Raw genomic sequence first — 14,051 nt, forward strand, 5'->3', positions numbered from 1 at the left:
GAGATAGAATGCAGGGAATGGACCTTAGATGGTGCCTTATTTATGCAGAATTAAAGAGACAGATCTGCTTTGGAAATAAAGGATGTTCCCCCCCTTGGAATTAAGGAATATCTTTTCTCTTACTAGGATTAATCTGGAATCTTTGGGGGAAAGATATCCTTGATGCCCAAAATGCTAACAATGAAAAACACTGGGAAGTTTCTTGTGCCAAATACATTATTGTAGGTCTTATTTCAGACAACATATTCTGAAGTTGAATGGCTCCAATGTTCTGAATCTTTCTTTTGTGTCAGAAACTTTGTAATAGCAAAGCAGAAACAGTAAATGGAACTGGATGCCATCTGTATCAAGAGAAAAAGACTCTGGCCTACACGACATTCTAAAAGCTTTGCTGGTATATCTAACAAAAAAAAAATTGTTGAAAAATTCCCGACCAGTTCTGTGCAGCAATGCTCTCATTAATGCAGGATTTGTGTTTCCCTGTTCTCACTTTTGATGCTTATATGCACTGTACAAGCCTGAAATTGCATCCTTTCACATTCTGATCCCTCAGAACTGATGAAAATAAATTAAATGATTGAAATACAGAATTGTGGAAAAGATTTATTCCTGTCTTTTTCTCCCTAAAATGATGAAAAATATTGCCATAATGAGACATCTTCAAAATTAAGAAGGGCATTAAATATGAATAGGACGTTAAAGACCTGATTCTGCAAGTCCCAACATCAGTGTATGGTGTTACACTGGTACAAAATCAGTGTAACAGAACAGAGAATGAGACCCTAAATCTCTAAATCCAATCGACTAAATACATCCTGGATTAAGAAAAGGAGTACTTGTGGCACCTTCGAGACTAACCAATTTATTTGAGCATAAGCTTTCGTGAGCTACAGCTCGCTTCATCGGATGCATTCAGTGGAAAATACAGTGGGGAGATTTATATACACAGAGAACATGAAACAATGGGTATTACCATACACACTTAAGCAGAGTGATCACTTAAGGTGAGCTATTACCAGCAGGAGAGCGGGGGTGGGGGAGAACCTTTTGTAGTGATAATCCAGGTGGGCCATTTCCAGCAGTTGACAAGAACGTCTGAGGAACAGTGGGGGTGGGGGGATAGTTTTACTTTGTGTAATGACCCATCCGCTCCCAGTCTCTATTCAAGCCTAAAGTTAATGGTATCCAGTTTGCAAATTAATTCCAATTCAGCAGTTTCTCGTTGGAGTCTGTTTTTGAAGTTTTTTTGTTGAAGTATTGCCACTTTTAGGTCTGTAATCGAGTGACCAGAGAGATTGAAGTGTTCCCCAACTGGTTTTTGAATGTTATAATTCTTGACGTCTGATTTGTGTCCATTTATTCTTTTACGTAGAGACTGTCCAGTTTGGCCAATGTACATGGCAGAGGGGCATTGCTGGCACATGATGGCATATATCACATTGGTAGATGTGCAGGTGAAAGAGCCTCTGATGGTGTGGCTGATGTGATTAGGCCTATTTCCCCATGTTTATCCCCCACTGTTCGTCAGACATTCTTGTCAACTGCTGGAAATGGCCCACCTGGATTATCACTACAAAAGGTTCCCTTCCCCCCCACCCCCCTGCTCTCCTGCTGGTAATAGCTCACCTTAAGTGATCACTCTCCTTACAGTGTGTACGGTAACACCCATTGTTTCATGTTCTCTGTGTATATAAATCTCCCCACTGTATTTTCCACTGAATGCATCCGATGAAGCGAGCTGTAGCTCACGAATGCTTATGCTCAAATAAATTGGTTAGTCTCGAAGGTGCCACAAGTCCTCCTTTTCTTTTTGCGAATACAGATGAACACGGCTGCTACTCTGAAACCTGGAATAAGGAAGTACCACTTTGTTTAAGTGAATGTAGTTACACTGGCTTATGCCCGCTGTACACTTACCCTTTTGCTTCTTGTGTGGTTGGTAAATAAACTACACAAGAACTGTAACTGGCACAGCTTTCAATACCTCAAACATAGCTGTAATGATGTACAAATAGCTGCAAATTCTATAAACAATATGAGGCTAGGAATTTACTCTGATGTTTCTCATGGGATCTAATTTAAAACCGTGTTCTTGGTGAAACTCGGGTCAAGAATGCAGCAGAAAAAATTTGAGGGAAATGCAGTTTGACAGCACAGCTGTAATATCACAGAGTATGCTAGGATTAACTATGAGAGACTTTATGAACGAGGACTTTTGGGGAAGAATGTGCTTCAAATGGCAACTAACTGGAAATACATAGTAAAGCATTCCAATGGTGAAATCAGTACTGCTTGTTCACTGTCCTCGGTAGCCACAAAAGCCAGGAAGAATGCTACTGCCTCAAAAGAGCACACATGCATTGTAAGAGCAACTCTGCTCTATGCCTGTATTCTGGCTGTGAACAGTTTTAGACAGGACTCTTTCTGCAAACTCTTTTCTTTGCATGGAAATAAATTGGTATGGGATGGAGAGGGGGGTGTGCGTGTGTGTTTTAAACCACCACCCTTGGCTTAATCAGGGCAGATGAATATACTTAGCATTATAGGAGACATGATCCCCAGGCTTATGTGCAGTGTATTATTTAGCCACTAGGGGGAAAAGGTTCAATATGCCCAAATCCCATTTTCAAAAGCGGCTTGGCCCTTGTCCTCACTAGGAAAAAAGATGCGCTCTTTACTCATTCGAACAAACACATAATTACCAATGTGAGACAAAATTCTATTGAAGACCAGGTAATTTGTAGTTTTAACATGAGTTAGCTGGTAGAACTAAACTCTCCATAGTCTTTACCTTGACTTGCAAATTCATGTGAAAACTATGAACTGCCTTGTCTTCATTAGGATTTTATCTCGTGTTAGTTGCTACATGTTAGCGAATCTGAATGAAGGTTATGTAGTGAAGATGCTCTGTCGGGATCTTAGATGCGTATCATCTTGACTTTCAGTGGGATGTAGGCTCTTAAGATCCTAGATCCTTTTTGAAAAAATGACTTGGTTTTACTTAAGCAGATGTGCCCTCGATGTGGCTGTATGCTGTCTAACATTTCAGTCAGGGTCTGGTTCCTGGTTTAAAAGACGAGACAGACAAAACTGGAATAGGAGCTCTAGGGCAGCTTGTTTGCTTATCTGTAGCTATAGTTCTTTTGTTTAATAAATGCCTCATATTTAAAAACCCCTTGTGATTTTTGTATGTCATTAGTTGTCTCTCCCTACCCCCCATCTGCTCTCCTTCTTCCCTGAGATCCAGGCTATGGATCAGATTAGCAGTCTCAGTAGCAGCAGAACGCTCCTAAGTAGTTATGGGTGAAAAATAAACCACAAGAAAAAATACTAGAGGAAAGGTAAAACTTGAAATAACTGGAAATCTTATAGGATCATGAGCCTTCTGGAACTTCTATTTGCAGGCTAGACCTATCTCATGCTACTTTTAGTTCTACGTTACGAAGAGGGGAGAGAGGGATTATGAAAAAATAAAACCAGCCTATATTAATAGTATGTATGAACCTCTGAAAAAGACTAGATCTGTCAAAATGTTTGGTTACGGTTTGGATTTTAGCCAAACCAGTTGGTCTGTTTGCTATTCACAGAAGACCAACTTCAGCCCTCACATAGAAGTCACAGTTACAGGCACTTACACAGGGGCAAAAATTGGGCCAGTGTATTTGTGAGAAACACATTAGTTAAGGGAGAAAAAGTTAAAAAGAAAGAGGAGGGTAATGGGGGGTGAGAGAGAACATACTTTCTAGTTTTAGTCTATCTCTGACATAAGAGAAGCAGGGAATCACTCTAAAGTGCTCAATTCTCTTTTATTTGTTTTAAACCTTTTGGCAGAGGTTCTGTAAGTGAAGGGTATGGGGTTCCCAGAGAGAAAAGTCTTTTTACAATAAAAGCAGGAGCCAACAGATATGACTTTTGTGTGGCTTTTTGGTGCTATAATAGGATATTTAACTGCCTTTGTATTCTGACTTTTTTTTTTTTTTTGCAAGGGGTGGTTGGAACATTTTAAGTGTATAATGTCCCATGGGGTTGTCTGAATTAAAGGTTTTTCTGACTTAAAAGGTATAGGACTTTGAGAAAATAAATGGTGAGACCACCTGTATTCAGGGGTTTTCATATTTGAAGCATACTTTGTTTTAATAAGCCAAGCTCCCTCAGGACTTCTTAAAATGCTTCTTTTAATGTGTGGTAGGTTTTCAAGGTCCAAAAGTTATCAGTTTAAGATAATCTTCTTTTGTTGCATTTAGTAGGAGGGAAATAGATGTAAAAGATGCAACTTACCTCAAAGGGAGGTAAAAATGGATGCAAAATTTAATCGTTGCAAGTTCTAATATAGCACTGTTAAAAGCAGGGAGGAGAGTGGCTTAAAAATTTTGCTGTCTCTGAAGACTCTTACATGGGGGTGATTCTCCATTTATTGGTTGAACCAGTCTTAGGGCCGGAGTGCAAAGCAACTGTATCACAACAAGAGAATCTGCTCCAGAATATTTTTAAATATATTAAATGTTCTAGATATAGATGATTGTTTCATCAGGAAATGGAGGGAGGGTCATAGCAGTCATTAAAAATCAGAGGAGATTGTAGGAGATCATCCAATCATTATGAAATTAACTTGTCAAGCCATTCCACTGCAATAGTCGTAAAAACAAAGCAACCTCACACTAAAAAAACAAACCCATCATCTCAGATCAAGGAAGGGGTGTAAAATGGAAACTTCAACTTTTTAAACCAAAATTGTACTTCGTTACTATGAAAAGTAGCAAGAATTACCATTAGGCTTGTAGTATTTCTTAATAGTCTTGTACCCAGCTGTTGCAGTACAAGCAGCTGTTGTAGAGTTTCTGAAATTGATCTGCCTTCGAGAAAGCACAACTTTGCTTGATTTCTTGTATCCTTACAACTTGACAATGGAAAATCACAGGCTGTTATGAATGACCCAAATCTTCAATTGCTGACATGGGACAATAGGAGTTAGTTTTCTTCTTTGAAGAAAGTATCTTCAGCTGGAACAGAGAATAGAGATTTTCTCCTATTAATGAATGTCCAACGTTCACCACTGCCTTGCAATCGGTTGCCTTCAATTTAAGAGCACACATACTTTGGCATGCACGTTTTAGAGAAAGGTAATTTGATCTACATTGGGGCAGAGGGATCCAAATCAAGGGATTCATAATATCCCCACTAATATTCTATATCCTGGAGACAACCGATCCTTAGGGTTGTGGGTGTGCTCTTCCCCTTGACCTCCCTTATATTTAGTAAGTCTTATGGCTCATTGTATTTTAGGTGCATATTTTCTCTTGAAGAATCTGTGCTATAAGCATAAAAGGAATGCTTTCAAGAAAGACCTTTTTAGCACCCGACAAAAATCATCTGCACACGCCAGCAGCTCCTTTAAAGTAACTTCTCCAGTGCAATTGTGATACAGTGATATGTTTTCAGAATTTGAAAACTTGCTCGTATGTCTTGGAGTTTGGCTGCTAAAAGACCAGAGAGAGATTTGGCTTCTTCAGAAGGGTTAAATCCAAAGGTGGTTCCGCAGGGAAAGAGATTTGTTAACATTAATATTATGGAAATAATACACAGTACTTACTGGTACAGAGAAGTCTGTGCAAACATATAGCATTTATTCTTTTGACATTCTTGTGTTATCCCCATGTTGCAGGTGGGTAAAACTAGGACACAGAGCCCCCGTCTACACTAGAGAGAGTAAGAATTGTATTTGAAAGCAGTTTGAATATATTGTTTGAGCAAGGCTCCCTCCTACAGTTTTTGACAGTTTTGGCTGCCAATGCACAGAGGGCCAAGTCATGTTCAAAACGGTCTTCAGAAGAGATGTTCAAACATGTAGCTAGAACCTAATCTTGATCACACTTTTGGAAAACTGTTTGGCTCTTTCTGTACCAGCCAAACGAGATTCATGTTTGATTTAGAACAGACCCATGTCGGATCTCCTTAGAGCAAAGAGAGGACCAAAAAGTTTACAATACTAGAGAAAGGGCCGCACAGAGTGTCAGTGTGAGAGTGGGGATTAGAACCGAGGAGCTCCTGGTTGCAAATCTCCAGATTGTCAGTTAAGAAAACTAAAAGTGTCAGACTCCAGAGAAGAATGGGGTCAAAGAAAAGCATTGATGTCAGTGTAGTAACACCAGCAGGGAGTTTTGCCAAATGGGTCTAAATAAAGAAAGGATCTAGCTGTGTGGGTAACAGATACAGGAGCAGGTCTTTGGTATGTTCTTTGGTTCTTTGTGCTTAGTCAAGTTTGCTGACGGCAGGATTTGACCCAGAGTTATCAGCTAACATTCTTTAGAAATCATTTTAGATTGCATCATAAGAAAATTATAGCATTTGAAATGAATGACAGTCAATTATGATACAGTGTTCTGCCTAGATTGCAGCTCTGAGTATATATAGGGTATTTCACCTTATGTGATATTCCATCATTTTATAAACTAATTAGGCTTACTTGCATCAGTTACTTCCATCCTGACCTACTCCCCAGCCCTTCCGTGATTGTTCTGAGATGCTTTTAAGAACAAAATGCTTACTTGGGCCAAAATCTATGGTGACTTTCATACAATGGCCAAGCAAGGCCAAATTTATCCCTGGAATAACCAGAATTATTCCTTACCCCAAGGATGAATTTGGCACATAGGGTAAGGTGTGCAGTAATTCTCCAAAAAGGGCCACACTTTTTATTTTTAATGTACTCAGCCTACATATCCCACATCATACAAAATTTGAAAGCTTATTTTATGTACATTTGGATGATGTATGATATGGAGCTGTCAAGTAAGCCTGTAGGCGAGGTTAAACAATGGTACCCAAGATGAGTGTCCTCTCTTGCACAGTTCCAGAAACACTGCAACATGACTATGACTACCAGTTTTACATTAATTTCAACACCTTAATGTGGCCTTTATTGGTCAAAGCTACCAAAGGACAATGTATTAAAAGTCACCAGTGATCACCTTCAGTGATTGGTCTTGTTGCAATGTTTGCTGGAGATAGGCACACAGGAAAGACAAGAAACTTCATGAAATAGAAGCATTTGAGAGAGCAACCAGTGTAAGGGAGGCAGCACTTCAAAGAGGAGATGATTACTTGTTGCGCAAAATATCTGTGGAAGACTTGATTGCTAAGAACGCAGTTTATCGCTCAACATGCCTTTCTTCCAATTTGAGTAAAACAAATCTTAGACCAAAACCATCTAGTTACACTGCAACAATACAGTCACCTTATGACATTGCATTTTATTAGCTGATTGAAGGGTTAGACAATGATCTTATGTACAGCAAAAAGGCTCTTTTCCTGTCCAAGCTGCTACAAAGATGTAGAAACAGTAGCAAATTACAGGCAAGATTAGAAAAACATTGTCGTTCTACATTTCAGTCTATGCACAGCACGGACAAGGCAAGACTACCATTGTTCTATGCAACACAATAACATTAGCTGATTCTATTCAAGCTGCTAGTAATCTGAAGCAGGAATTGAAGTCATCCAAATGTTTTGTGGATGATCTTCTGTGAGCCTGATGAACAAATGGTTTTATATAATACTGCTTCAATCCTTCAGTCTGAAGTAGCCAAAGTGAAAGCCTCAGAATATTAGAAAATGTATCAATGGCAGCTGTTATTAGTCATCCAATAGGATCTTGGCTATATGCCTTCTCCATGATGATAGAACAATGAGAAGAACAGAGAAAGCTGAATTAGGGCATCAGGTGGAAGCTCAAACTGAAAGAATCCATGAATTAAGAGCATGCAGCAAAGACATCACAGTTTACATGATTGTAGTTTCCTGAGGAAACTACAATCCATCGGTGATCTTCCTGATAACACCATCCTGGCCACTATGGATGTAGAAGCCCTCTACACCAACATTCCACACAAAGATGGACTACAAGCCATCAAGAACACTATCCCTGATAATGTCACAGCTAACCTGGTGGCTGAACTTTGTGACTTTGTCCTCACCCATAACTATTTTACATTTGGGGACAATGTATACCTTCAAATCAGCAGCACTGCTGTGGGTACCCGCATGGCCCCACAGTATGCCAACATTTTTATGGCTGACTTAGAACAACGCTTTCTCAGCTCTTGTCCCCTAACGGCCCTACTCTACTTGCGCTATATTGATGACATCTTCATCATCTGGACCCATGGAAAAGAAGCACTTGAGGAATTCCACCATGATTTCAACAGTTTCCGTCCCACCATCAACCTCAGCCTGGTCAAGTCCACACAAGAGACCCACTTCCTGGACACTACAGTGCTAATAAGCGATGGTCACATAAACACCACCCTATACCGGAAACCTACTGACCGCTATTCCTACCTACATGCCTCCAGCTTTCACCCTGACCACACCACACAATCCATTGTCTACAGCCAAGCTCTGCGATACAACCGCATTTGCTCCAACCCCTCATACAGAGACAAACACCTACAAGATCTCTATCAAGCATTCTTACAACTACAATACCCACCTGCGGAAGTGAAGAAACAGATTGACAGAGCCAGAAGAGTTCCCAGAAGTCACCTACTACAGGACAGGCCTAACAAAGAAAATAACAGAATGCCACTAGCCGTCCCCTTCAGCCCCCAACTAAAACCCCTCCAACGGATTATTAAGGATCTACAACCTATCCTGAAGGATGACCCAACACTCTCACAAATCTTGGGAGACAGGCCAGTCCTTGCCTACAGACAGCCCCCCAACCTGAAGCGAATACTCACCAGCAACCACATACCACACAACAGAACCACTAACCCAGGAACTAATCCTTGCAACAAAGCCCGTTGCCAACTGTGCCCACATATCTATTCAGGGGACACCATCACAGGGCCTAATAACATCAGCCACACTATCAGAGGCTCGTTCACCTGCACATCCACCAATGTGATATATGCCATCATGTGCCAGCAATGCCCCTCTGCCATGTACATTGGTCAAACTGGACAGTCTCTACGTAAAAGAATAAATGGACACAAATCAGATGTCAAGAATTATAACATTCATAAACCAGACGGAGAACACTTCAATCTCTCTGGTCACGCGATTACAGACATGAAAGTTGCGATATTACAACAGAAAAACTTGAAAACCAGACTTCAGCGAGAGACTGTTGAATTGGAATTCATTTGCAAGTTGGATACTATTAACTTAGGTTACCTTGCATAATGACTTAGCCACTCCCAGTCTCTATTCAAGCCCATTTCCCCTTGTTTTTTCCTACCCTCCCCTCCCCCCCCCCGACGTTCTTGTTAAACCCTGGATTTGTGCTGGAAATGGCCCACCTTGATTATCATACACATTGTAAGGAGAGTGATCACTTTAGATAAGCTATTACCAGCAGGAGAGTGGGGTGGGGGAAGAGAAAACTTTTGTAGTGTAAACACCCATTTTTTCATGGTTTGTGTGTATAAAAAGATCTTCTGTACTTTCCACAGTATGCATCCGATGAAGTGAGCTGTAGCTCACGAAAGCCTATGCTCAAATAAATTGGTTAGTCTCTAAGGTGCCACAAGTACTCCTTTTCTTTTTGCGAATACAGACTAACACGGCGGTTACTCTGATACATGAGAGATGTCATTGCTGTCACACAAATGATGGCTGGAAACAAATTCCACATATTCAGTGAATTGGCTGTTGAGTACTTGAGATGGGTCCTAAAAGCATTTGACAAAGCTAATTCTGTAATTGAATTGTTTGACAGATATGACAACAGTAACTGTGAAAACTTCAGAAAGTGTTGCATCCAACCTTAGATCATGTCCAAGAAATACCAGGTGATTGGTGGATGCCCTATACTTCCATGGAAAATGTTTCTGAATGTGACTTCCAGCAAACAGTCACTTATAAAATTCCTCTGTTCATATATGGTTCAGAAGGCACCTGAGTGTGTAGGAGCACCCCCAACATAAATACTCCTTCTTGCTGGAGGCTTTTCCAATGATGAAGTATTGAAGTTCATCACTAGTAAAGGTGCTGAAAAAGCTCAAGACTTGTACAGTATTCAAGAGGAAGCAGACACAAGGATACTTCAGCATGCTGTATGTGCTAATATGGCTTTTGGGTCTCTTAGTGTCAAAGGAATCCTGGTAATTAAGTCAGCTAATACAGATGTTTTGGTCTTTCCCTGTTTACTACTGTCCAAAAAAAGAATACACAGATAAGATGTGGATTGAAACAGGCACCATTACCTGCAAAACTTAGAGTGTCACTTCATATCTGTGCATGCAATTTGTGACTAACTCACTCCTGACTTCTGCAATATACTTCCTGCTTTACATGCATCAACAGGTTATGACTCTGTCTCATTCCTATTTGGTATTGAGAAAAAAAATTGTTTGTTGTCAAACCAAAGGAAGCTTACTGATTCAGTGATCTTGCCAAATTGGGGGAGAGTTACGGACAAGCCACAACTTCTGAAGCAAGGAAGTTGGTAGCAGTAGTGTGTGACTAGAGCAAGAGAAGAAAAGAAGAGACACCCACAGAGACCTAAATTGTTTGCACCTCAATCTAGCTATCAAAAAAAAAGCAAGTCATTGGCCAAACATGTACTATATGAGGACAGTTTTGAAGAGCATGCCAAAAGAGCACGTTGGCAAACAAAGATTTGGATCTCTTCATGCTCACAGATATTGGATCACCATTGAAACCTGTTTGGAAAAATGTAGATGATGAACTACTACTTGTATTCTTCAAAGACCAAATGGATCTGAGCCAAGATCTTATTTGTGACTGCACCAGTAGGGGTCGCTACGCAAACAACTTTGTCTATAGTCAGAACAACCTACCCTGCACAGAACTGTGCACCTGCCAAAGCAATGAAGACTGTGATAACCCAGGCACTTGCAAAAGAGATCATACTGATGAACAAGATGATGAGAATGATGTTGACTAGAAATGTCATTACCACCACTATATTTCAATGAGACCTGCACAAATGTATTATTAGATTTTGTTTTACCCTTTAGATTGTTGTTGTGATGTGTTGAAGTCACAAAGAAATTCAATTTTGTTTAGAAATAATACATAATCATTAAACTAACAGAAATGAATGCAACTATTTCAAAGTGGCCATTTTAATCTGTTGATAGTGTCATTGTTTATCCCTGTTTCTACGGTAATGGCACCCCCTGGCAGTTCCACATTATACCTCTACTTAAAATAGACATAAGTTTTCAAATGATGGGGGGTGTGTGTGTGTGTGTATGTAGAGAGGGTACATTAAATTCACCAAGTCACTGGTGTTTGCTGCTCACCTATATGCACCACTTAAATCCCGCTTAAACCCTTGATTAAGGATTAAACTATTGATTTGTAGATTATATTTTTAATTTACAAACCAATATCTTAATCCTTAATCAACGGCTTAAGTGGGGCATAGGCCTTGTATTAGAAATTTCACCCCTAGTATAATGAAATCACTAGACTCTTCTGCCTTAATAAACTGCAGTTTGAAATCTGGTGTCTGGTAGTGAAAAGATTGTGCAGTAACCCACTGAGTGACCTCACCCCTCTCACCCAAAAGTTACTTATAAATTAATTTAACTTAATTACCAAATGACCTAACATTAAAGTACAATGCTCTTTTCTGGCCAAAGAATTCCACTGACAGTTCTCAAGGTACCAAAATATTTTTTATCTACAAATCAATAGCAAAGCTCCCCAACACTTGTACTATCAGACAATCAAAGCAGTGATAGCACTGTAATCAGTTATAGCCACATAGTGCACAATACAGACTACTAATGACATGAGTGTTATCTGAGATTTGCAGGACCTAGTCAATTGAATAGAACAATAGTGACAATCAATAGCTTTCTATCATTATAGCAGCACTGTTCAAGCTGCCTGAGTAAAACTTTTGTCAGCATTTCTATTTTATACATCTTTTGGGGGTTTTTGGTAATTTCAAAATGCTCTGAACCGACACTTAATTTACAGGATACTTGCTCAGAAGTAGGTTTTGCCCTTATGCCAGGAAGCTCATTCGTGTTTTATATTTTTAATTTTAAGAAAGTTGCTTTAAAGTTCAACACATAGAGAAACCACACGAATATAACACACACCGAGAGCATATCAATGCAGTGCAGTACCATTGCAATCTAAATGATAGTCCTGACAACCAGGATTGCTACTCTGTACCTCACCTCCTACCTTTCGCCTTTCATGTGTATAGATGTATGTTTGTCAATATTAGGGATAAAATAATCCAATAGAGTTAAAATTTTGAGGTTTTTTGTCAACTGTGTCATAAATACAGTGATCATATAAAGGACATTCCACAGATGGGCACTATATAAGTAGGGCACAGACGTGTAAGCCTTCTAAACCAATATCTTCAAAAACAGAAGCCAAAATTAAGCTCCTAAATCCATATTTAGGCTCCAAACTAAGAGACCTGTTGTTTTTAAGGTGATGAGATCCTTGCATCTCCCATTGATAGGATGCTCAGTACTCTTATTTAAGAGCACTTATTTAAGAGCTAATGAATGTATTTAGAAGCTTAACATTAGGTTACGTTTTTGAAAAATCTTTGCTAGTTTTTTGTGAGGTCGTGTATTCTGTGTGCATAATTTTCTGGAAGGGTAAAATGTGTGGTCAAGAGACTCACTCAGTGGTAAGTATTTGCAGGATTAGGCTCTTAGTTAGGGTGGAGATAACTGAGCAAAGTGGCAGGCTATGTAGGGCTGCATACAATATAATCCTTGCCCCTCCCCCTCTGTGAACCTAATCCAGTTTCTGTTGAAGTCCAGTGTGACTCTATCCCTTGCCTTCAGTAGGTCCTGGATTGGGCCATATGTGAAGGTTGTAGCACTTGCAGAAGCAAGCTCCCCAGAAGACCTGGAAAAGAGGCGTGGCTGGTGCAAGGGGTAGCTAATCATCCCCTCATCCTGGAACTCATTAGTTCCAGGCTCATTAGTTGTAAACACTCCAGGAAGCCTGGTGCTTCCTTAAAGAGCTTTGACACCACCCGTGGCCAACAAGCAAACCAAAATCTGCATTTGTGTGAGGGGAGAGTAAGGGCTTATCCTCTGGGAGCCGGAGGGGTGGTGCTGAGCCCAGCAGACAGGTAGTCAATGGAATGATGCTCCTGGGCCAAGCAGACAGCCTTAGGAGCTGGATGGGGCCAATAAAGATGAGGAGCAAGAGTTGACCAAGGATCCTTGCCTGCCACACCAAAGTTTTTTTTACCCTGGTGAATTGGGGTTGATGTTTGGAAGCTGGTTGTAAGACCAGCTGAAAAAAATGGTGAGTCTGTTAGATCAGATACTTGGGTGTCATGTTTGACTTGAACCTCTCTCACATGCAGGGTATGTCTAAGGGCTTGCCTACACAACCATCTGGTTTGATGCAAGCCAGAGTGCACTAGGTAGCCATGCTCTAGCTGTGCATTTGTGCCCTACTCATGCACATTAACCGTTTGTTAATGCTCTTTGGTTTAGTCCTGTTTCAAAGAGGCTTGTGAGGGTAGATTCACATCCCAGCTTTCCATAAACTAAATGTTCCTGTAGACAAACCCTAACTCTTGCAGATTCTTTCTGTATAATCTAAGATACATCTTTTCCTATCCATCCACATGGCTACAGCTCTCTCATCCAGGGGCTCATCTTATGTCTCAATTACTGCAACTTCCATGTCTTCACTTTTGAGGCCCTTCATGGCCTATCGCCACCCTTCCTATGGACATAGATGGGGAGGGCTCTGAGTTACTACAGAAAATTCTCTCTCAGGGATCTGGCTGGTGGGTCTTGCCCACATGCTCAGGGTCTAATTAATTTCTGTGTTTGAGATTGGTAAGGAATTCCCGCCCAGGTCAAATTGGCAGGAACTCTGGGGGGGTTTTGCCTTCCTCTGCTGCATCGTGCATGGGTCACTTGCAGGTTTTAAACTAGAGTAAATGATGGGTTCTCTGGAACTGGAAGTCTTTAACTCATGGTTTGAGGCCTTCAGTAACTCAGCCAGAGGTTATAGGCCTATTACAGGAGTAGGTGGGTGCAGTTCTGTGGCCTACAATGTGCAGGAAGTCAGACTAGATG

Source organism: Eretmochelys imbricata, chromosome 8, assembly GCF_965152235.1.
Source record: "Eretmochelys imbricata isolate rEreImb1 chromosome 8, rEreImb1.hap1, whole genome shotgun sequence".
Taxonomy (NCBI): Eukaryota; Metazoa; Chordata; order Testudines; family Cheloniidae; genus Eretmochelys; species Eretmochelys imbricata.